The sequence below is a fragment of the Anser cygnoides genome, chromosome Z (genome assembly GCF_040182565.1).
Source record: "Anser cygnoides isolate HZ-2024a breed goose chromosome Z, Taihu_goose_T2T_genome, whole genome shotgun sequence".
In the NCBI taxonomy this organism is placed as follows: domain Eukaryota; kingdom Metazoa; phylum Chordata; class Aves; order Anseriformes; family Anatidae; genus Anser; species Anser cygnoides.
The window spans coordinates 4,371,095-4,396,183 of record NC_089912.1 but is presented as its reverse complement, the minus strand read 5'-3'; the positions used below and the strand labels follow the sequence as shown (position 1 = coordinate 4,396,183).

At 41.2% G+C, this 25,089-nt stretch overlaps 1 long non-coding RNA gene across 2 annotated transcripts in view; it reads left to right on the top strand.

Annotated features, from left to right (window-relative positions):
* The window catches only part of LOC136789113 (uncharacterized), a 48,495-nt gene extending 31,424 nt beyond the window's left edge, over positions 1-17,071 (top strand). The window contains exons 1-3 of one of the 2 annotated variants that reach the window (XR_010827928.1): positions 9,735-9,802; positions 12,879-12,921; positions 14,162-17,071. This is a non-coding gene — a long non-coding RNA (uncharacterized lncRNA). Of the gene's footprint in view, positions 1-9,734; positions 9,803-12,878; positions 12,922-14,161 lie in introns of those variants that run through there. The other variant, XR_010827929.1, reaches the window with a different exon arrangement.
* The last annotated feature ends 8,018 nt before the right edge of the window (positions 17,072-25,089 follow it).

Sequence of the window (25,089 nt, the reverse complement as noted above, 5' to 3'; positions counted from 1 at the left end):
TCTACTCAGGAATTCAGCAAGGAAACTGACAGTAGGTTTCAGCACTCCTGACTCGCAATACTGTGCTGAAACTTTCAGGACTCTGCTTTTTTGAAAGCTTGCACTCTTGGTAATATTTACTGTAAGTAGTTTTGCAGAACTCAGATTATTCAGGAACAGTTAAAAGTGGGAGAAAAAGTTGGAAGGAGCCATGACAACCTCTTTTCTGTCTTTGTATTAAATACAAAGAAATGTTAAAATAAAATAATGATTGTAGAAAATAAATATGTGCCTGTTTATATATGTATGTATAAATGTATATATGCATCTGCATGAGGGAGTGTTGGCCTTAAAACCTCATTAAAACCCCCACTATATAATTCCACTATATTCTCTACCTTCAGTTGGCAGCACTTGTTGACTTCTCGTTACATAAAGCAGTAGGATCTGGACACCAAAAAATGAAACTAGTCAAAACTGTCCTTTTCAAAGTGCCAGGAATGGGGTGTGCACCCGGAAAATGCAGTACTGGGACCTGTGGTCTTTCCAGCTCGCAGCCTGTGCAGTGGAGTGGTGACACAAATGGCGAGATGCTCCGTGTCGCAGGAATTCCAGGCTGCCAGCAGCTGAAGAGAGACCCCAGAGAGATGCTACTCAGTGCTCTCACTCACCCTGGGACTGTGTCTTCCTCTGGGCAGCCAGTGGGGACATTTGGTGGATTTACTCCTCAAAGATATATTTACACAGTGGTGAGTCACGCTCCAGTTCCCTTACTGAAAAATTAGTGGACAGTGCCATAAAATAGTTTGTACTCGGACTAGAGTACTAGTGGTGATGATAATGTAACAAATTAATAGCTGGATTCTCTGTAAGAGTTTCCATTACTTGTTTTCTGGTCTCTTCTGAGGAGGTAAGTAACATCGTGTTAGCCACACGGTCAGATGCCCTTCAGGAGTTACTCATGGGAGGATCCTGACTCAGAGCTAATGTTCATCTCACTTGGATATTATGAAGTTTAGTTAATCTGTGTTTCGAAAGGACTCAACGAATACAAAGCCTCTGCAGAAGTGCAAAACCTTACTGCTATTATTTTATCATCATTTATGACCGGTCCTCCTCGGTCCTCCTCTCGCTGTGAAACCAAAGAAGGTAAAATGACTGAATGACTGCAGAGAGTCATTTGGATGACAGAATTTTTTTTCCCAGATTAACTTTGCCTAACTGTCAAAAGTAGCTACATTTCTGTGCTTATCCTTGTGCTGCCCAGAGGCTGTATCTGTGACTCTTCACCAGCAATTTGGGAAACATCTGTAGAGCAGAGTCTGATTGTCAAAGCTACGAGCGGAGTTTCAAGTGATTGCAGAAAAGCTCAGGTGATCAACACCAAAACGGTGTTGTTGTTGAGCATTTACCTTTTTTATTTGTAAGTGGTACAAGGCAGACAACACAGCAGCGAACCCCTCAGCCCTTAGGCACACCGAGCGGGCCCCAGGATGGGACACCCCGAGCAGGTTTTAAGGAAATTAATTGTGCAGCAGCAGCAGGCAGTTCATTATGAGCCGTGTGAAGAGGGTTTTTTTTTTTTTTTTTTTAGCAGAAAAGTCTCGAGTGAAGGTGTTAGCATGAAGTGATTTGTAATAACAGTACAGAAATTTCTGTGAATGTGCATGTGCGTGCTGGTGTTACTTTGAGTCATTTTGAACTGTCTCGTCTTCAGGTGGTGCAAACTGTGTACATAGAAGCAGCTCTGCCTGTAATAATCCCATATTCCTCATAACCATTTCAGTAGTGATTACACAGGGCTCTAAGCTGGGCTGTCCTACAGAAATGGGCCGGTGTTGGCTCTCTTTCAAAAATAATAGGAAGCTGAATTTGCCATTTTTGCTTGCATTGCCCTGTGTGGTATACAATTTAGTATACAATTTAGGACGCTGGCATCTAAAAATAGACCTGGGCTTTTTCCAAGAGAGTCAGAAAGTAGTACCCCTGTTAAAATGCCTTTCTAGAGCATAAGGGTAAACATTCAAGTAGAGCTCTTTGTACATCAATATTTTCTAGCAGAGTTTAAGGGATTCAGTTCTCACAACACCGAAAAGAAAATTAAAAAAAATTAAAAAGGACAAGGAAATGAAATGGTGTAATTCTTCCTTCCCATTTTATTTGGGGGAAATTTTGCAAACAAGCTTTCTACTTGCCTTTTTTTTGAGGCACTTTTCCTTTTTTCTTTTTTCTTTTTTCTTTTTTTTGAGGTGCCTAAATTCAGGATTTATTTAAAAGCCAACAAAAACATGTTTTAAATGATACATGTAGCAATAAAAAATAAACAGTTTCCATGTAGACTTTCAATTGTTAAATTATTTTATGTCAAAAGCTAGGAAATGAAATACTTCTAAATATAGTGCATAGGAATTTTCTTATCAGTTAATTCTTTTAGAAGCTCTACACTTAAGAGCACCATAGTAACAGCTCTGCAAGCTGATTCTTCATTACAGTTATCCACCGAGAGCTTCACTGAAGACATTTCCTCTGGGATCAGAGAGACTAAAAATCAATTCCGATAATATTAGAACAAATCTAAAGAGCAAAAAGCCCTAGAAAGTATGTGATGAATAAACAGGGAAATCTTTATTCCCCGTGTGGTCTTTTTCACCCCTTTTCTTTTTTTTCTTTTTTTTTTCTTTTTCTTTTTCCTTTTTCTTTTTTCTTTTTTTTTTCCTTTTTTTTCCTTTTTTCTTTTTTCCTTTTTCTTTTTTTCTTTTTTCTTTTTTTCTTTTTTTTTTCTTTTTCCTTTTTTCTTTTTTTCTTTTTTCTTTTTTCTTTTTTTCCTTTTGCTGCACTGTAAACAAATACTTTTGGGTTGGAAATATTAACACCTTTTCATTCTTTCAAAGGATTTTTTGTAAGACTCGAAGCCGTTCACACTGAATTACGTGGGTGTTTAAATTACATAGGTATGTAAGTTATTAAGAAACTATTATCTACCAAAGGTACTGTCATGAGGCGAGAGGTCACTGTAAGGAGGGCATTATCATCACCATGACCAGTCACTTGTGACTTGAGTGTGCCCACCTGCTGGACATCTTCTCTGCCACCTCCCATTTGCCTTGCTGAGGTTTCTCAGGGTGAACTGTGCCTGCAGCGCTCACCTCCCCACCGAGCCACCGCAGCTTATGGACTCCAGCACCGCATGTCAAGCAGAAGCATGAGATGATCACCCCTATGCTGCTAGAGCTCTTCTGGCACAAGCTGCCTTTAAAACCTTCGGGGCTGATGGATTGTTTTGGAGCGATATGGGCACGGAGATCCGTGGGTGCTCATGAATTGCACAGTGGGAACTGCTTTTTGCAGAGCTTCATGCAGCCACCCGGACCAACAAGGTCTACCCCAGCACTCCAGCATAATTTACTGCATTCACTCAGCTAGGGTTTAGGTTGTCCCAGTTGCATGTTATCGACAATTAAGAAGTGTATGGGGTGCCTCAGCCTGGCTGCAGGGCTTGGTGTTGCTGGAGTGGCGCCAGCGGAGGTGTCACGCTCCACACTACCTTGTCATCAGCTGTGGCTCTGGTTTTGCAGCACAAGCAGCAGCTGTGCTAGGCAAAAAAGTAATCTGAATTCTCACACGCACTTTTCCTAAAGGAAACGGCTCACGCTGAATAGCATTGCTGGTACCAGGTGCCGCTACACCTGAGGACAGTTGTGCTGGAATAAAAAAAAAAAAAGTTTTATGAAAACAAGACATTGACTCGCCGTCTTTTGTGACTTTCAGATGTTGTCTTTCATCCTGCCACATGCATTTAGTCCAGACTGCAACCAAAAACATGCTGGCCTTGGTGTTGCATGGGGGTGCTCAGTACTGCTACCATACACTCCTGCCTGTGTATTTCTCAGAAACAGGTTTTTGGGAAATATGGCACAGAAAGAGTCCTTGCCCAAGGCACGTCCCATGCCCAGAGCACAGAAATCAGCAGGCAGTGTCAGCACTTCTGGTGGCAGATCTGCAGAAACAAAAAAGAGATGATTGTCACTTATCTCACTTTCTCCCAATTTTTCCTTGCTTTGCTCTTTAACACTGTTTTCTCCACAGGGAGAATGAGACACAGCCTCTTTGATGAACTCCGCTTAATTAACAGCTGGAAGCTGAGCTGAGGGGAGAGGCAGAGGCAGAGAGGGGAAGGCTGTGCCGGGGGCACTGCTGGTGTGCACTGCATGGCACGGGTATGTGGGATGAGCTTCCCAAAACCTCTCACTTCAGCTGTGTCATTGTAAGCACTGACGTGTCTAAACTCAAGAGAGCCATGAGTATTTCAGGCCTCCTGCTGTCTAGGTTTGGCTCCATGCAAAGTCAATGGTCAAAATGTAAAGTCAAAAAGTCAACCCCAAGCCAGGGGGTTGCAACCTAAATGATTTCAAGTGTATAACATGGCTAAAGAAATAGGCTAACACCAGCACAACCCCAGGGAAGTGAGGCATGGGATGCAGGGGCTTGGGACAGAAGGGGTGAATCTCTCCAGCTGGCTTGATTGCTAGAAGAAGTGGCTCTGTGCATAGCTGAGCCCTCTGCCAAACTTCACCAGGCGAAGCGACCTGCACGGTCACACAGTGAAGCTGAAGATGCCCGGTACACCTGCTGGCTACAGACCATGGTGGGTTTGGATTATCTGCCATGGATCTGTTGTGGTTATTTGATCAGCCTGGTGTCTATGCCCAAGGGCTCTGTGTGACCTTCATAACACCTGCTGCGTGGGGCACAGCAAAATCAGCAGTCCTTGCTCTCGTGGGCTGAAGTCAAGAGAAAGCCTGATAAAAAACGAACCAGTGGAAGCTGATTATGAAATTGGAGAGTGCTTTGTCTAATCTGCTCTTTTATGAATGAGAGAACAGTGTTGAAATGATTATCCCCTCAAGGACTGTAGGAAATGGTGGCTTTTGTGGAGGAACTTGAGGAAAAGCAAGTGTGTGTGGGGTGCGTGCTCAAGGAAGGGGGAAGAGGGAGGATGAAACAGCAGAAAGGTACTTTTGGAGGCTAAGAGTGGGGAAAAAATGAAGAGAGTTAGAAAAGACAGATCACTCTTCCCTCTTCAAGCGGTGAGGAGATATTCTGTAAGAAGAGAGAACCTTTAAAATGACAACAATGACTATAAAACAGGTGTATACAAAATTTAGAACCCATGGAAAGACCTTAAGGGGAAGTTATACGTGTCACATACAAGTTTAGTTCAACATTATTTTATGTTGGTTGGAGCAGCGAAGGGTCAAATTTGAATTTTGAACCTTAGTATTACCTTGTCCCCATATAACCTCCTACAAAGGAAGAACTAGAACTTAACATCTCTGTACTGCATTTGAAGATATAGGTTGTATCCAGGCAAGGTACTGCCATAATTAAGCAAAAACCCCATGCATAACAGCAGTTATACCAAAAGTTCACGACTGAAATAACCTCTAAATGTCACAACAGTAATACTTTCCCATTATTAAAAATTATTCCTCAGGATATCCTTTCGCAGTCTTTCTCACCTGGAGATCTCAAAGCACTCATGTTATTAAAATTGGGAATGGATGAAAATTCAGAACTTTACCATGATAAAGTGCAGTAAATACTTCCAAACAAATATATGTAAATAATGAAAATGAAAGAATAGTGAGTTGTGGAATTGCCTAAAGTCACTGTTTGCTCTTAATTCCATTTGTAGCACCCGACACAAATAAAGGTGTTACAATACCTCATGTGAGCTCAGGGAGATGGTTAAGTGTTATTTTGAGACACATCTTCAGTACATGCAGCTGAGAACCCTGTGCAATTTTCCAGAGTCATACACAGGGAATTAGTAATTTCTGGGCAGCGTAAAACTTACCAGGGGCTGGACGGTGTCAGCACTTTCACCACAAAATCATCATTGTTAAGCAGACAGAGAAAATGTCTGAGTCATTTGAGTCTGAGGGAGTGGCAACCATACAAGATGGAAAAAAATAAAAGGAATATTTCCAGCCATTCTCTTGGTTAGAAACATGAATAATATTAGTGCCAAAGAAAATGGAAATTTGCCATTTTGACAACTCATCCCATGCTTTTAAAACATCTTGAAAAGAAAAGCCAGCATTGGCTATCTTCACAATCCAAGCCTACGGAATACAAAACCGAGTGCCACTTCATCATCATCTGAACATGAGGCCACACTGGGCTGTGGCCCCATATCCCTGCTAACCCATCATGAATAGCTTTTGGAGCAGATGGTCCCATGCAGAAGTACAAGCAGAGCAGCCATGAGTGAGGGTGGCAGGACTTGCAGTGTGGTGAAATGCCTCTCTACAAATGTTGGCTCCCGTTGGCTCCATTGAGAAGAACTCAATGGTCTAGTGGTGGACTTGACAGTGCTAGGTTGGAGTGGGTGTTCTCACCGGTCTTTTCCAACCTGAATGAAAACAAACAAACAACATCAACAACAACAAAACAAACAAAAAAAACACAACTAAACAAAAAAAACAACAACAAAAAACCACACAACAAAGCAGAAGACTCTTCAGCTGAACATGGCAGGCTGGAGTGACTCATAGCCACGAGACTGTTCTGGGCCTGTTTGTGCCGTGGACAAGTTGTGGTCTCAGGAAGGGATACCGGTGGGACTTCGACCCTGAAGCAGGATGAGTGAGGTGCCACAACACTGAGCAGTGGAAAAAAAAGTCATTTGCTGCTTCCTGGTTATCACTGCTTGCTTGGCAAAAGAGGAACCATGAGTCTCACAGAAGGATATACCACCACATGTGGTTGTGTTGGGTGAACTGAGTGCTGCTCAGGAGACCCCAGCATGGCGTGATGAGCCAGTACAACTGTGCAGCACACATATCCTCTCGTAATAAAGCTGGTGCAAAAGGCTGGAGGATAAAACCTACCAAATACCTTCTAAATAGAGCTATTGACCTGTAGCAGTATTAAACATTACATGCAAAAGAAATCTTCATAAACATGTAAGCCTGGAAGACATACATGTAGCCTGCCACAGGCTGCAAGTGAAACTTCAGATGCTGTATTACTATTTTTCATTGGGTTCCCCCACAAACGGAGTTACACAGTGTCACAATGATTAGCTTACTGTCCCCATTTAGCTCTTCAATGAGGTGTGAATATTTTAGCACTGATGCACAGTTGGTTTTCACTAGTGTTTCATCTACATTTCATCATGCTGGGAGAAATGAGTCTTCGGACATTTCTGAGGACCGCTGTGAACAGGATAGGCATGTTTCCTCATAGTTTTGTCATGAGGTGTAATGGTGCTCCTCTTTCATGTGGTGCCAATCCAATTTGGGGGAATTTTGGAATAAGTATAAGAGCTGTGCTGTTGTTTGCTGGGGTTTTCTTTGTGACTTTGGCACAGATGGAGGTAAGTGATCATGAGCAGAGGCTCTGTAACGGCTGCTTGGAAGCAGTCAACTGATTTGGGGAAGAAAAAGGTTTTCCTCTTCACACATTTTGAAAGAAAAGGAGTAGGGTTTATCTGCCACACTACTTTTGTGTTGTTACAAGGTGCCTAATATCAGTCCAGCGAGCCCCAGAGAGGAATACCAGATGTGACTGCCATTAGCAGATATCGTCTGCTCGACAGCAGGACAAGCACAACTCACAGACCTTCCTATGATTACAAAAACCCAGCTCTTCCTGAATGCATGGCATCAGATGTTTACAATTGTAAACAAAAGTTTACAATTTCCCACTTCGTGATGTGTCTTGGGGTCTATTGCCCTGTCTTGGCTCAGCATTTTTTTTGTACCATGAGCTGCCTTTTTGACTTTTGTCTTCTGAGGAAAAATGACTAATGCTATTACAAGGCAGTAGGTTTTGTAAAGCAAGTATCTTAAATTTAATTTTATCTTAAAATATTGACTGTCACTTAATTTAAAGGAAAAACAAAAGGGTCAACTTGCATTCTTTAAATCAGTTGATGTGCTCTTTCAGTGCTGTCACCTCTCTTTTCTTTTCAGAGCATCTCCTCATCTCTGCCCACCTTTCAGGGAAGCTCTCTATACATTCAGTCCTATCCTTTCTGAGACCAACGCCGCTCAGTGTTGTCTTGATGCTTCCCTCTCAGGCCATGCACATACAAACTCGTTAAATTATCACAGTGATATTATTATTCTGTTTCTGAAAAGCTGTGATGGAAGAACATGATCCCTAAAGCAATTTAGCTCTGTGAAAAGCAGGGCTGGTGGAATCGGGTCTTCATTTATTATACCTCTAAGCATGCTCCAAGGATCTGCTGGCTTGCTGCATGCAGCTGCCACAATGCACCTGCACGATGGGGTCTGAGCATCCCTCCTCTGCTCTACAGCTGGGCCTGCCTTGTTCCCAGTGGGACAGGCAGGACCACGGCAAGAACTGCCCTTTGCTTGGCACTTTTACATAAAAAGAGGGTCCATGTTGCACGGGCTGCAAAGGGGCATTAATGAAATTTCTTGCAGCCACTGGCGCCCTTGGTTAGCTCAGCTAGGGAGACTTACGAGCCACACGTGCCTGCTGGCTCCCGGCAGCTCTCCTGGCAGGTGACACGACTCTGCTTTCCCGTAGGAATTCCTCAGGAACACGTGCTGTGTAACGTAATACTGCCCTGCTCCCCCTCTGAGCTCGTGGGTTGCTATTGTGAGGGAAAAACTTGCTGCTGTTGTATAGTTTAGTACTACCTAACGTAGTAGCCAGCAGTTAATAGATTTAAAGTATTAATTAGGTTAAAAGTGGAGAGGTACTACACCAGTAAAAATGAGGAATCGGTACTCTTCTGGCAAATGAGTGGGCTCATCTATTCCCACCTTGCATGAACAATCTTCTATACTACACCCTTACAAATAACAGGGATTTCAGGAGTGCTGGGCTGTATACAGAGGCACAAAGACAATGAAGGCTAGCCTTGGAGTGAGACTTGAAGCCAGCAGGAATGGTAATCTTTAACCATTGCTTAGGTCATGGAAAAAGACTCGGCTCACAGCTCTCAGATATCTATCCATGTGCGCACAACAACTGCATACCTCCTAGGTCCTCCCCCAAGCAACTACAGAGCAGGCAGCTCCCAGTCCTTGACTCCTGATATGCCAACATGTGTTGGCAGGGCTTTACTTTACAGGAATTCAATCATCTCCCGGGAGCAGGTTTCACTGGTCTGAGAAAGTAACAGGCAGTTCTTTACTTCATTCTGCTACATCTGAGTATTCCCTTCCTGTACCCTCCTAACGTGGCTCTGATATGTATATCCTACTGGTGGCCATGAGACGTGGTCAAACCTCAGAGCTGCTGTTTGTCCAAATACCTGTACAGTGATCATGTCTTGCCCGACTTGAACTTTTGGAGTGGAGATGATAAAAACCTAACAGTATCAAAGATTTTGTGGTGGGTGTTTGTCTTTGAGGCTTCAGAAAAAAAAAGGTTTTGCATTTCTAGGTTGATACAATTGCTTTGCTCTCTATGTGCGCTTTCAGAAAGCAACAGGCAACACGTACATACAATAACTACATACAAAGTTTGAGATATGGCATTTTATAGAGCTCCTGGTAAAGCTTCATCTCCAGCTAATCCTGTCCTTACCCTGAGACTAGCTCTTCCACTATACAAGGAAGAGTATGCAGAGGTTAAGTGCCAGCCTTTATCCAGGAATGTCCTCCTCCTCTCAGCTGTTGGTGTTCTGTCATGGTCAATCTCCTTTGGCCTCCCATCCCTTTAAAGTATATAAAGGAAGTATTTCATTAAAATGCAGCAATTTCTTTGTGGCAGCGTGCTTGTAGAGGCCATTTAAGAAGAACTGGGTTTGGTTTTACTTCTCCTGGAGTCTCTGCCTGAGGTTTGTGTGTTGATTAACTTCTTTTCCAGGTCCTTTGGCATCACTTTATTCCAGATCAGTCAGTAACAAGGTAATGATGGAGTTCAGCAGATAGCTGGGAAAGGCTATCTGTATTAGAGCACTCTTCTGCATCGTAAATATCTCTGTGTGCTGTAGCAGTGTTGTAAGGCATGATGCAGAGCTAAAGTTTGCATCCATGTTGAGTAGTCATAAGAAAAGAGAGTAGGCTACAAGAGGCAGGAAAACATGCGGTATCTCTTCATTTTGGAAAATGTACAGCCACCTCAAATGAAGGGTTTCGTTACTGCAATTGAGTTATTTTCTGATAAAAGTAGATTAAGTGACATCATAACTTTGGGTAGTCAAAAAAAAAAAAACATAAAAAAAAGCCTTGTGCCAGCTTCAGAAGGTTGGTGGCTGGTCAGGGATCAGGCAACATCTAAAAAGTGAAAGAGGAGGGCAGAAAGGGAAGAGAAAGAAGAGGCTTTGAAAACTGCAGCAGAGCTCCAAGTGCTACCGAGCAGCCTCTGAGGCCTGCCAGCGTTTTGCTGAGGCTGCATGAAGTTTGCTTGGTGCAATGTCTCCTGCTTCCTCTTTTGCTTTGAGATGAAAAGGGAAGGTGGGGGTGAGGGAAAGTGCTGTCCCATGAATCTCAATGATGGCAAAAGTGGGAAGAAGACCCATGCCCTACGTACCACAAGCTGAAGTGCCACGCAGCCATCGACTGAACTATGAGACCTCCTCATGCGTTGAGCCAGATCGCAGGGAGCCGGTGTTTGCAGAGGAACAGCATGCAGGGTACCAGGGTGAATTTTGATTCTTCCTTTCTTCCCTTCATTTTTTTTTTTTTTAATTATAGTGGTAAAAGAATTTCACCAATATTCTGTCAAAGCTAGCAGATCTGCAAACAGATGCTCGCTTAGATCCTGACAAGCAACCATCAGCCATCAACCAAATGTTTTCCTTCCACAAAATGGGATATCAATTTTCCTTGCCTTACCTTTTTATAAGGGTCTGGAAAAGGCCTACATTTGCAAAGTTAACTTAAGGTTGTTAGTAAGAAGCAAGCACTATATTATCAGTCTCATAGCCCTTCTTGGGACCAGAGCCAGATTTCCTCATTCAAACTGATTATTGGGAATAGTTTCATTGATTTTAGTGGGGCTGACTCTGAAATAGGATATTCAGTCTTCACAAGCATATCCTCCACTGGCCGTAATGATTCCACCCTTCCCTTGCAGACCATCCTTGTAGAGAGACCTTGTAGACCCCATGGCTTTACCAAACACTTTCAGCATCCCTGGAAATACTGTGAAAAGCTGTTCAGACATTTTTGTTACAACGTTCTTTTTTCCCCAAGAGAAATTGGCTGTATTGCAATACGATTTTTTTTTTTCCCTAAGTAAAGAGATATAGTTTATATCTTCTGGCAGGAATAAGAAAACAAAAATAAAACAAGCCCTCACAAATCTTGGCTAGATGAATCTTCCAGGGTTTGATCCCTTGGCAGAGCTTTGAGGTTTGGCTTTCTCTCTTCTCTTAGTATTGTGTGTGTATGCTTCATTTTCTTTGATTTCATAGCACTATTTATGTTTATCTGCTAGCTTTTGTCTCAGCTGCCAGTTCCTTTTCCTTTTCAAGATGGTTCATCCACTTGACTATTAAATATCCTCTTTTTTTTTGCCTAGTTTCTACTGCATTTCCACAGTGTCCATTCCTCAGGACAGTACTTTTTTTAACCCACCTCTTTTGCTTTGACTCACTTTCTCTTTTCCAGTTTCCTTTTTTCCCTATAACTTGGTCACTCCTTGTTTCTTACTCTGCTTTTTGGAAACTTTCACTCCTCTGACTAAGTCTCTTTTCTTTTTTTCTTTCTTTTTTTTTTTTTTTTAATTTTTTTTCATTTTTTTTTCATTTTCCCTTAGCTTTTTTATCGCTTGTTTTTAATAATGCATTTGTACAATTACAGCTACTTACTTTTGTGTTTCCATAACAAATTCCAAAGTTTCATTAGGCATTTTGGAAACCAAGTTGATATCTATATTGCTTTTTCATCTTGCTACTGGGTTAGAAAACACCTCCTCAGTTTTTAACGAAACTGGAAACAGCAACAATATCTCTCTCGTCTTAAATTCCTCAGGAAAACAAAATATGTATTTTCAGTCAAAGTTTTCTATCATTGATAAAAGGAATTTGGGACCAAACCAGAGAATTTTCTCTTTTGACAAGAGATAAGTTGTGACAGAACTTCTTATTATGTCCAAGGCCTCTGTGGAAATAGTCCTTCTGGGCTCTCTTCTGTTCCCTCTGAATTCATCTGTTGACCTCCCATTGATAGAACAGGAGCAGTGTTAGAACCACGGGGTAAGGCCTGGAAAAGAGCTTTCAATGTGGGGACCTGAAAGCCTCTTTTGAACTGCAGGAGCTCACAGCTGCAGGATCATGCACTGCTGGCTTGCGAATAGAGGCTGCCTGGAGAAGTTCAGAGCTGCTTGTGCAGTGGGGATGGGACAGACAGTCGGGGATGTTAATCTTATCAGCCTTCCCAGTCTAAGTTTGTCCTGCTCATCGTTACTTGGATCCAAGGGAAGGAAAAAAAACTTAGTAGAAACTGTGCCTCTGCATGGAAAGAGAAGTTATCTACCACTGGGTTGCTTTTGCAGAATCAAATCAGGATTTTTAGGACTAATTTATTTTGTTTGCTCCAAAGTACAATATTAAAGTTGTGCTGTTGGGTAGACATTGTTCTAAAAGATGTTTAATCAAAAATATTGGAATTAACAGGGTCTAATGGAAGTGGTTAAACATATATTTATTTTAATTACTGAAAATTAAAAGGAACATTTTAACTTAAACTCTGATTTGGTGTCCTGCCAAATCAAGCAAAGATGAATGAGGCATATTAAAAATGAACACGGTTCTTATTTTTATTGGTTACATGGCCACCTTTCTCACTACATACATCAGTTAACCAAGTCTGCTTTCAGCAGTGGAAATTTCATTATCACTTCTAATTCTGGTTTTGTAGCACATTAAAGTTTCCAACAATTAATGACTCTGGTTTCTTTCTCTGCAGGTCTACCTTTCATGAAAGGACATGGAAGAGGAAAGAAATGACAGTAAGACTGAATTATGAACTCTCAAAAGTTGAGAACAAGAATTGATTGTATTGCAAAAGCTGAGTTCACTAGTCGTGATTAACACTGGGCAGCAGCAGTCAGTAGTGATCACACGCATGAAATTGCTCAAGCAGATGTAGTGAGCGCATTATTCACATGGGCTAGAAGGGGCAAAAAGAAGACATTTATTCCAGTTCTCATGCTGATGTTTTAAGAGTATCTTAAACACCACTCTAAAAGTCTGCCAGTTGTTTGTAAAATGATGCCAGTGTTTCCTCACCTTCTCTGTAGCTCCCCTGAGTCAGAGATTGTCCTGCTCCAGACTTCTGTACCAGTGTTGAACATTCCTCCCCTCAGTTTTGACTTGTGCACTCATGGCCCCGAGATGGGTGGTCAGGCACTCACCATCACCAGTGTTGTTGCTGTGTCGGTGTCATTGTCACCCTATGTCTGTTGGTGACCAAAACACCTGAGGTTACATCTCGGGTATCCACCCGAGTCACCTACCACCTCTCCCAGGGTCACCCTGTTGCAGGATGACCATAATCTTCCAGGGGCATTGCAGCTTTTAATTACGTCATCTGCAAAGTGCTTGGAGGTTCCCTGACAAAAACGATTTCAGCATGCAAAATGCTGCAGCAACATAAACTAGTCTAGATTGTAGAGGTCAGTCCTGTCTGTCTACATTAACCTAACAGCCTGTGCTTTTCCTCGTCCCTTCACCATTTGCCAAAACAGATACAGTTTCTTTTTCCTTTGATCCTATGGATTTGACAGTGACAGATTACTTTCAGTTTGTCATCCTGAGCCTTCCCACTTTCCTGGTGATGTGACCCGTGACATTAGGAAGATCTGTTATCACAGACAGCTGTCTCTCTGAGTAAAGTTCAGATACAACAGGATAGGTGGGACAGGACCACACAGAAGTCACTGTCTTCCCAGCAAAGCAACTGGGTCCTGCAGATCAGAGGCGAAAAATAACTGTGTGAGGCATAAGGAGTTTTTTTTCAGAGGTTAAGATGGTCACAAAACAGCTCACTTCTGTAAAAAATCATTTTATTTTTTTTTAACAGAGTAGGGATTCTGAGTCGTTCTGAATGTACACATAAGAGACTCCAGAGTGGGGTCCCTATGTAATATGAACTGCATTTATGATATTTTCACATAAATCCAAGCTACCAGGAATGGTACAATTTTATTTATTTATTTATTTATTTATTTGGCGTGTGTGTGTCTTCAGCCTTCAAAATCTGGAAGACTGCTGAAAGTGGGATTTGGCAGTGAAGTGTAGGACTCCATCCTGGCCACATCCAGTGATCTGGCACCAAGCACATAATCCAGGACTGAGGGTAACAACAGGCTCAACAACTGTCAAGATTGGTCAGCCCTGTTACTCTCTGCATCCCCAAGCTGTCAGTGTACTTCACAGTGGAGTAAAACCAAATTATATCTCATGAAGTCTTATGGAATGCAACTTTAAAGCAAGTGATCAGCAAAAGATTAATCAGAGTTATCTGGGACTTTTGAATTATTGAGCATATACACAGACACAAAGTAATTCATGCTGGAAGTGACTTCAGGAGGTCACCTCTCTGACCTCCTCCTCAAAACAGGACAAACTCAGAGGTCAAACAGGGATGCTCAGGGATTTTTCCAGACCCATCCCAAAAACATCTGATGTTCTACGTTGGAGACTGCACAACCTCTCTGGGCTACCTGCCCCACTGCCTGGTGTCCTCATGGAGAGAAATTCTCTCCTTCTATGCAGTGCAAACTCCTCTTGTCCTGACACCATATATGATTGTGAAGGGCCCATCTTCATCTCCTTTTCAGGCCCCTGAGCCGCAGCGGTCATCCTCACTCAGTCTCACCTACAAAACGCATGTGAGAGCACTCCAGCAGCTCCTCCACGCCACTGATAAAGGTGGTATACAGGACAAATCCCACAAATACTTGGACAAGCAGTACCGCTGATAGTAGTCTGCAATGTCAGTACACCGCATCATTTGCTTTCAAGAACAAAAGCAGACTCTAAGACAAGAGAGAGACTGGCTGATGGGAGAGCTCATGGAGAAAACTGTAGTGATACATATGAGATGTGAAGTTATTCTGCACTGTACTAGAGAAAGCTCGTCTACATGGTGTTCATTATCTAAATCAATGCATCTTTAACCTTTACAGCTCTCGAAAGCTGTTGATTTCAATAAGACCCTGCTCAGAGTCTAGCCAATCTGATTAAGAGTGAAGGGATTGGATTACATAGTTTTCAACAGTTTCATGTAAGAAATAATAAATGATTAATGGTGTCATGTTTTTTAAAGTTCTCCAAACTCCTTTAGCAAATGCCTGATCAGAGAGATTTGGGTTTTTACAAGTTAATCATCAAACTTGTATTGTAAATTCTCCTTTTACAATGTTATTGCAATGTCTCCGAGGGCACAGAATAGCCACAACAGGACTGATTTTTGGGATGGACTTCTCCAGGAAGACTCCAGGAACTTACAGTAGGAAACTCCTGCATTGGAGCTCCTTGATGCTCATGTTTGAGCAACATGCAGGACAGAGAATTTAACATTCATTTGATTGTGTTTTCACTTGTTTTGCTTTGTAAAACTGAACTCACTTAGACAAATTATTTGCATGGACTTGGCAGCCACAGTAGCCAGTTTATGCAGTACTGCAGTACTTTGGTTGTCTAAGCAGGGGTAATTTTTTGTTCTTGGTTGAATTTTGTGAACCAGCTAAAGGCTGGAGGTCCTAAATAAATCACAAGATGGTGTCATCAAGTTCTAGGTTAATACTTTACTTATGCCAAATAACCTATTATTTTATCCAAAACTTTTGCATGTACAGTAGCTAGAAAAACCTTGCAATGTACAGGAAATTGTTTAGATTTAGGAACTGTCTGAGAGTTCTGTGATGGAAAACCTGCTTACATGAAACAAAAGCTTGCCCTTTACCTGAAGAAATATCCCTTCATTATGCAACATACAAAGTAACTTATATTTTGACTGGAGAGTAATAGGCATACATGCATAAAAATTTCTGTTTTAAGTTTTACATGTTGTTACATCTATTTTGGAAGAACACTAGAAATTTTCCTATGAAACTCTCAAAGGTCACTCTGAAAGTAAGGTTGTCATATGTGCCCATAGGAATAGCACCATCTGTGTCATTCTACAACTTTATAGCACCAAATTTATTCTGTCTTCTACATTGTATTCTCCTGAGATTGCTTGATACAACAGAAGATCACAAAATTGCTGCACACAGGTAAGTGCAGCGTCTGTGTAGAAAGATACCTACCCAATTTAATGCACATTTACAAAGTTTGTTTTAAGTACAACAAATGTACGTTGTTGAGATTATAGAGTAGTGCAGAAACATGTTCACACTCTGCTCCACAGCTGCATGAACTTTCCTGGACTCCAAACTAAAAATGCATGGAGCTCTGTCCAATCCCATGACGTAAGTGTGGGAGAGGAGATACTACAAGATGTCTGAGAAATGAGAAGTTTCAGGCTGGTATAACTCCTCTTGAGTTTCTCCTGATTGCAGTGCATGCCAAAACTATTCCAAGGATTCTTTTTTTTTTTTTTTTCTTTTTTCTTCCAAACAAAATGCAGAGAAAAATTATAAGTGTGTCAACCTCTCTAGAGGCTGTTGATTATGTATAAAACCCAGACGTGCAGGCAAGCCTGGTTGTATTTCTGTGCACATGCCAAATGCAGTGAATCCCAGGCTACATGGAAGCACTGCAACAGTCACTGTGCATGTTTCTGTGCAGGGATGGTAAATGCAATCATGGGAGAACTACATTAGCACTATAGGTACAGCCCTAGTTGTGTGCTGCTGCTCTTGGCCCATTTGCTTAAAATTTCTGCATGTCTGTGTCCTGTAATCCTGCTGGAGCTATCAGTGCAGCTCTGCTCCAAGTGAGCTGCCAGACATCGAGAAATCCCAGCATCCAGAAATTCTTGAGAAACATACATAATTCTCAGTTTTGGGGATCGTGAATGAAATTAGAGGCAAGGAAACTTGGATGGTATATAATACAGTAACCATAGATTCGCTCTTACTGCTGTTGGCAGACATCACACCTGCACGTCCACCTTTTAAGTGTGTTAAGACACTTCTGAATTAACTCAGTAACTTACACCAGCTGGAGTTAAGTTCCTTAACTATTTTCAAAAACATTGAGTCTTCGGGCTTTTTAAGTCTTGTTAGGAAATAAGAGGGGAGAGGGATTTACAAGAGGAATAATAGCAAAACCATAAGTATGTCCCTGAGTGTTTCCATCAAATGACGGTTACTTTATAACCCATATCAGGGTTATGGAGACGTAATTACTTGCATCATTCTCTATGTTATTAAAATGATATATTAAATAAGTGGCTGTACATAAAGAATACAGCTTTGAGATGATCCCACAGAACAAAGCAATTAAGTCCTCTGTATTCTGTGGAGGCTGCAAATGCCAGTCTTGCCTACAAGGACATACAATGCTGCTGTCCATGAGGAAGAAGTACTTGAGTGACTTTTCCATAAACAAACACTTAAATGCAGCCAAAATATTGCTGAGGGTGACCGCCTGCCTTGGTGGTTTGATGTTTTCTCTGTCCTAGTGAGATTCCCTGCACAATTCCTTGTTCTCTGCTAGGCCACTTTGCACTGACACCTCAAAGGCTGAAAGCCTTTCCCTCCCCTCCCACCACTTGATTTGCTTTTCTATCACTGTGCCCTGCACATGCGAGGTGGAGCTGCCTGTTGACTTCAGAGATCAGCATGACAGGAGGGCGGTGGAAATCAAACAAACCTTCAAAAACACAAGGGCAGTAAAGCACCCACAAAATGAGCAGATCTAGATGGGTGGCCCGTTTTATCCCAGACAGTCCATCAACAGCCTAACCACAGGTCAGACCAACCCCAACGTTGCTCATGCTGTCCTCTGGCATTTACCAAGAGGCCAGATATTTCTGCCTGAGGAATTTCCTCCACAGGGAATGCCTTTAAAGAGGGATGGGGACAACAGCCTCCTAAAGAAAATGCACAGTTATGTGACCTAAAAAAAAAAAAAAAAAAAATTAGTCAAACCTACATTCTTCTACCTTGTTTCACCTCAGCCTCAACTTTACTAGACTTGAGACAAAAATTTAAAAGATCATTAAAGTTTGTCTTCCCATGTAAATGAGCTCAGGTGGGTTTCTGTTAACTCACTCTGTGTCCATCCAGTAGCCAGTATACGTACTGAAAACATTGCAGTTTGAGACTTGCTTGCTGAAGACAGTTATTTTATTTTTTTTTATTTTTTTTTTCACTGGTGCAAAGCAAAGGATCCAGGTACTTTTGGCAGGTGGTCAGCTGTATTATTTTCAGTTGCAACTCGGTTGAACCAAAATGACTCCTGAACAGAAATGGAATGGCCCCAACCCCAAATATCCTGCAGTCTAAGACACTAGACAATATCCCCATATTCATTTAATACAAAATTTAACATTGTTTGTTTGATTCAGTTGCTCCAGGCTCTGAAGACTGTTTTATGTGGGCACACATAGGGCAGCTGGTGGGAGTCTCAGAGGGCAGATGAATCCACCCGCAAGTAAATATGCAAGGAAGGACTTGGGATCTCCGTGGCAGAGTGGGTTTCAACCCATGTTTTAGCTTTCCATCCATAGTCCAACTTCATTCTGTGTTTTTAAGTTCATTCCAGTAAAAATCCAAAAGCCCTTGCCAAAAGTACCTGGTCTCTTTCCCTTCTCTTTCAGCTTTCCTACCTACTTGCACTTCTGTCTATTAAATGAGAGAAATGACTGGTTTTGTAATAAGAAAAAGTGTGATTTCCAGCTCTTGATCCAATTTCTTGTTAACAGAATTCTGAGTATAAAACACACATAGGAACTTGGACAAGGTGTAGTTGTAAGGAACCAGCACAGAAAATGTGCTTATAACAGAGATATTCAATGATTTGTTTTGAGGTGCACAGGCAGGTTTCCTAGGATGAGCTATCAGAAGGGACACTGAATAGAAGGAAGCCAGTAAAATTACAAGATTTTGCTGTCGTTCTGCCTTGAATTCTGTAGAGTGGATGAGGGGCAGAAGTACCTCACACTTCTGTGTAATTAGCTTTCACTAAACTGTACAGTAAAATCTTTGATTTATACATGCCTGTAATTTCCGATCAGCTAAGCTGTGTGCTATGTCGTTGTAAAGTATCTTTGATACTTACTGACTAGAACAAGGCAGTAAGTTTTACTTTTTGTCAAAGAACAAAGTGAAATTCTGCATAATCCCCATGTTATGTCTCTTGTTCTCTCTAGTTTAATCTACAACAGTGGGAATTTGTTATACAACAAGAAACACATTTTAAGAATTGTCACATTTTGTAATTCCTTTTTGTGTTTGGAGCGTCACAAGCATTGTGGCTCCGGTTCAAGCCAACTGCAGCCTGGAAAATGAAATATAATCTAAAAATACCATAGAAATGGATTTTTTTTGCGTTAATCTCGTGCAAGTCTTTTACATTCTGTAGTGAAGCTATATGAACCTGAAAGAGACTCTGACTGAAAATCAAGCATCTCTCCTACAAGAAATTTCAGTTCTAGCCCCAGACATACCAGTTACTTTGTGCTGCAGGTTATTGACCGTGTGATAGGGAGAACAGCTCTGAAGAGAACAATTGCAAGGACATTTGCAGAGAAAGTAGGGAAGGAAGAAAGGAAGGAAGGAGATATGGATTAACTTTATCCCATACCTGGTAAGAGGGTTCCCTGGGAGAGCTGTGGCCTTCTAGTCCTATGTTGATCCATCACTAAAGCTGGACAACAACTTGATATGCCTCTTCAGGACCCTCAGAAGCTTCAGAGGAGTGAAGACCTAGCAAGATAAGCTTTGCTCTTTTAGTGCCTGCAGCTGGTTTGCCAAAGTCATGCATGTGAAGTGAAAGAACCAACAGGACCTTTTCCCCCCATTTCCCTTCTTTCTGTTGGCAAAATTCTGTAATTTACACAGGTTGTATGTCAGGGCTGAATAAGAACACATACACTTTGCAAATCTGCATTAAAAAAGTATCGTCCTGCCAAAATAATTTGTATTTATAACACATCTAATGCTCTTAAGTAGTCCTGTGGGTGAACCTGAAGGGCTGAAGTAGTATTTTTATGCTAATATGCTGCAAAATGTCTTAGCAAAATGAGCAAGTCCCTCTGCAGTGGGTGTTTATTTTCCTTGATATGATTTAGAAGATTCTCCTGTGACAATCTTTTGTCTTGCACTTGTAAAAAGATCTCAATGAGAATAGCACACTATTATAATACATTACAATCTGAAGTTGCTTGAGCAGCATAAAGCTCCTAATACAATGCTTCACAATGGAGCACTTAAACAGTTTAGTACAGCTTTCATGTACAGTATTTTAAAGAACTGCTACATACCATGTTTGCAGTGCTTTCAGGAAAGCAGGGTAATATTGAGGAGATAGCTTCTTACCAGAGAGCTTCCTGTCGCTGAACGATCGTGTTGCTGTTCCAGCAAATCCAGGTGGGAACATTTTCAAGGAAATGTCGAATACTTCTCTTTTTGCCCAGAAACAGCATAGCTATTTTTAGGGATATTTTCCATTGGCCTGCAGCACATTTCAGTTGCTGTAGCATAATGGAGAGTGGCATATTGTATGTTACGTTGAATTGAGAAAATGACTATGTTGCATCATGTCTGTATTTGGCACTGAAGGATGCTGAGATATTCATATTTCCTCATACTTGTGCCAATTTGTATGCAACGCAGATACATCATAAATAGAATGTAGGGTATGGAATCCATCCTGCGCTCCTTTACCCTGTATCAGGCGGGTGCGACACCTCGATGGCACATGATGGAAGCCAGTCCAAGTGTGTTCAGGTTATAATTTGTTTATGGTATTTAAAAATAATGTAATGCTGGTGCTGTGGAAGGAGCTGTTAGTGTAATACATGCTTTACGGGTTCTACCCATACAGTCTTGTCAGGCTCAAGAGTACAAACATCCCCAAATTATTCATTCTTTTCAGGGCATTTTCTAACCAACATGACACAGGTTGATGCTCTGGGTGTGAAACCACTTGGATTGAAAATGTCCCATGTGCAGCCCAGAACAAAAAATGAGTTCAGGCCCTCAGGGGGCTGTCGGGTGGACAGACACAGCTCTGCTGTCAGCGAGTGGCTCTGCCCCTGGGGCTGTGGTGCAGTGGTGTGGGGAGACTGGTCCCCAGCTCACTTTGTCCCCATGCACTGTCTGATGGGATGGATGTTTTGGGGGAAGGACCAGGCTCTGTGGGAGTGGAGTGACAGATAAGTCCTACCACTGGGCTAAACTGGGGGTTGGATGATCTGCTGCAAAACTTCTTGCTGATGATTTCCTCCCCAAATCTTGTATCACATCTAGGGAGAAATAAAGGGAAAAAAAAGCTTTGGGAACTCTTTTTAAAAATTTCTTTATTTTTTATATCTATACAACCCTTACTCCTAGAAATGGAGTAATATTAAGTTAAGTTTATATCACTAACAGAAATACGATTGTGGACAATTAGACATCTGCCCTTAGAGGTACAGAAACTGGCGTGTTTTTCCATATCTGGTTTGTGAGCGACTGGGCTCGGTAGGAATTTGTCTTGCCCTGCTTGATGCAAGTCATCAGGACGAGTTTGCATAAGCATTGCATTACTGTTAACCCTAAAGATTGCCACTGGCTGAGTAATGGGGACATCACAAGCTGATATTGTAACTCTCTGCTATTAGAAGCAGGAGATTTTAGTTTTCAAGACTGCCATTACTGCAACCTTTAAGGACGTGCATCTCTATTCCTTCAGAAAGCTGCGCATCTTTTATGTGCAGATCTCAGCAATAACCAAGAAAAGACTTTCTGATTTAAATTGGAAAGATCAGCTACACTCTGTTTGGCAAGCTGAACTACATATTAAAGTCACTTTTGATTTAGTCATTTTAAGAGATCCATCCCTATCACAATCGCTTTCTTTAGCCCTTGACAATGAGTTGAGGATGCACTTCATTTTTATGAATCTTATTTATATCTTATTTAGATAAAATAGCAAACAAAAATATTTCAAGAAGTTCTTCTAAACTATTTTTTAAGTAGTTGGTAAATATTAAATGAATGAATTCATGCAGGCAGGCCAACCTGCTGCACTGAAAGATAATATTTTAAATGGCTCTTAGAACAGCTGTGTTGGGAAAAACTGGGGCAGAGGCCCCTTGTCCACAGCAAGCTGCTTATGAGAAGGGGTGGCTCCATTAGTGCTGGCGAGGACTTATCCACCAATGTGAGGTTACAGTTTCAGTCAGGATGAAATATCAGTATATTGACATTTAACCCTGTATTCTCAGCTGGTGGTGAGTTAAATAACAGCTCATTAGAGAGGAACATCTATGCCGTGGACTGCAGCAATGATCAGGATTTCACGCCCTTGCACCGTTCCCATTGCTGCGTGGTATGTAATCTGATGTTGAACATATCTTTAAAAAATGAAGACACGAGCCACATTTTTCTTTTTGTTTCCTATCTGTTCAAATGCAGGCTATAACATGCAGCGCTATCACTGCTCATAACTATCACACTTAATTATGCTTCATGTGCCGAATTTGGGATCTGAATGTCACTCAAGTGGTTCTTGCACACTTTAGGATGGATATTTAATTCAAAGGAAAAAAAAAAAACTGAAGAAAACAGATCATTTAATTTTCTAATCAGTTTACCAGATACAGGCTGTGAGGCATGGAAATATTTTGAGCATTTTCCATGTTTTTTAATGAAGTGTTACTACAGTGCGAGGCGGATGCTGCAGCCCAGCTGTTGCAGCAGCGGTGCTCCATGCAGAGCTGCACACCTCCAGCCAAGGACAGCCAACTGCGAGCGGCTGCTGGAGTTAGCACCATTCTCCATTTTTTTAAAATTTATTTTTTATTTTTTCCCCAGTAGATAAACACCTAAAAAAAAATGGCTTTTTGATCTCTGCTAGAGGAGGAAGAAGAGAGAGTGGACACTTTTTCCTTCTGCCTTAGAAAACAGTTGTGGGGATGTTTCTTCCAGGAGCTCTGTGGATGGAGGGGACCCCCCAGAGCCTGCCTCCATCAGGGTATGTTTGCTTCTCCACCATACTACCCATTCTGCTGTTTCCTCCTCCCTTAGAGTTAATCTTCCAAATCAGTGATATTCTGTGGAGACATAAGATTTATGTTTTCCCTGAAAGATGTGGAGCAAGTTTTTCCTTTCATTGCAGAGTGCCTAAGATAATGGGGAACACACTAGTAATATTAAAACAAATGTGCGTCAGATCCCCAGGGGACTCGAACGCCATGCATGCAGTATTTCCTCCAAATATCTGAAAACCAGCATCATTGTTCTTCCAGTGCATTTCTGGAGCAAAGGAAACAATGGGACGTGTCCATAAATCTTTTCACAGAAGGGCAGAGAAGTGTGCGAAGCAGTAGGACTCAAACTTCATGTTTGGACAGTATAAGATATGGGTGGATGCAAGAAGCTCATCAGAGTCTTTCCTTCCCAGCAATTCCATGTGAACAAATATATGCACACACACTTTTTTTTTTTTTTTTCCCCACTGAAGAAAGTGCTTATTTATTTACTTGTTTATTTACTTGAATTAAAATACTGTCAGAAGAATTCTGGGTAACTACATGACCTTGAAAACAAAATTAATGCTCTACTCATATAAGCACTTTAATTTTTAGGAGCGGAGTATGCAGCACTCTTTTTAAACAGCTGTTGCTAAGTGAGGTAGAAGCAAAGAAGTGTCCATAGTCTGTCAGCATCCCAAGCCCTGACTAGTAGGCAACTGCAGAGATTAGAAATTGATTTTGTTTGGAAGGAATTATTTCAAAGTGACTGCATAAAACAAAGGAGTGTGTAGCAATATAGTTGAGGTAAATATTTCTTATCCTCCAAGGCAAGAGATACGTATTGTTGGAGTAGCCATAGCTCAATATTTTCTGCTTTGCTCCTGTTACCATTATACACATTTAAGGTCAAATAATAGATGTGCAGCAGTAAAAAACAATGTAGGTAAAAAGAAGGAAGCCTGTATTTGCCAGGACATTGATTCATTTACGTGATTAGAAGTCAGAGTTCATAGATATTTATACTTTAAATCAATACACAGTGAAAAAAACATACAACTGACTTGAAAAGATGGACTCTGTGGTGTTAAGCTTTCCTGGGAGGTGCTGAGCACTTCTGACTTTTAGCATTATCTCTAGGAACTGTGTATGTCTTGTGGCTCATAGACATTAAACTCTACAGAGACAGAAAAAATTTGAAATACTCTGTCACAGTGGTATCTGTCCCACTATTTTTTCTTCAAAGACTCCAGAAAATTCATTTTAACAACTCTTAGCTCTAACCTTGCTTTCCTCATGGTCCAGTACATGCAACACAACCCCTCAGTGAAAGGTATGAAAAATCATTTTGTTCAGTTGCTTCAGGAGGCTGTTGTTGAGTGTTAATGGAGAACCTACTTATTTCTAGGTCCTCACAGATCACATTTTTTTGTTTGCTCTTTTTTTGTTTTGTTTTGTTTTGTTTTCCACACTGATTCCAGTCCCATTGGATACCAAGTGTAAAAAAGGTAGAGAAACTTCACCAGTACTTGGAGTTAAAGCTTTACTCTCTCTTTGCTTTGCACTTTGTAGTACATCTGAAATAGCGCTCTGATCCTGCTTTGTAGAATTACCCAGTGTCTGAGGGTAGGGAGTGACTACTTAAAGAGGGGGAGATCAGCCAGAACAAAATTATGGCAGTAATTACTGAGAGCTCTTCTCATCCTTTTGTAGAATAGTTCTTTAATTTTTAACACAATGGGTATTGGGAGTCTTTATAATTATTTTGAAGTTTAAACTCTGCTTCTGTAAACTCATAGATCAGTCAGAATTTGACCTTTTGAAGCTGTGCCAAATAACTTAATTAATAATTACTCAATTTGTTTATTGAAACACTTGTTTTATCAGGACTAGGCAGTAACTTCTCTGTGAAGTCTAGTTGTCGATATAGAAGACCTTTTAGATGGCAGATATATTTGCTGTCCATGTTTAAAATGCTGTTACTTTATTAATGTGGCAAAAATAAGTACTGGAATACTTTTATACTGTGCTGAAATTGAGTCCA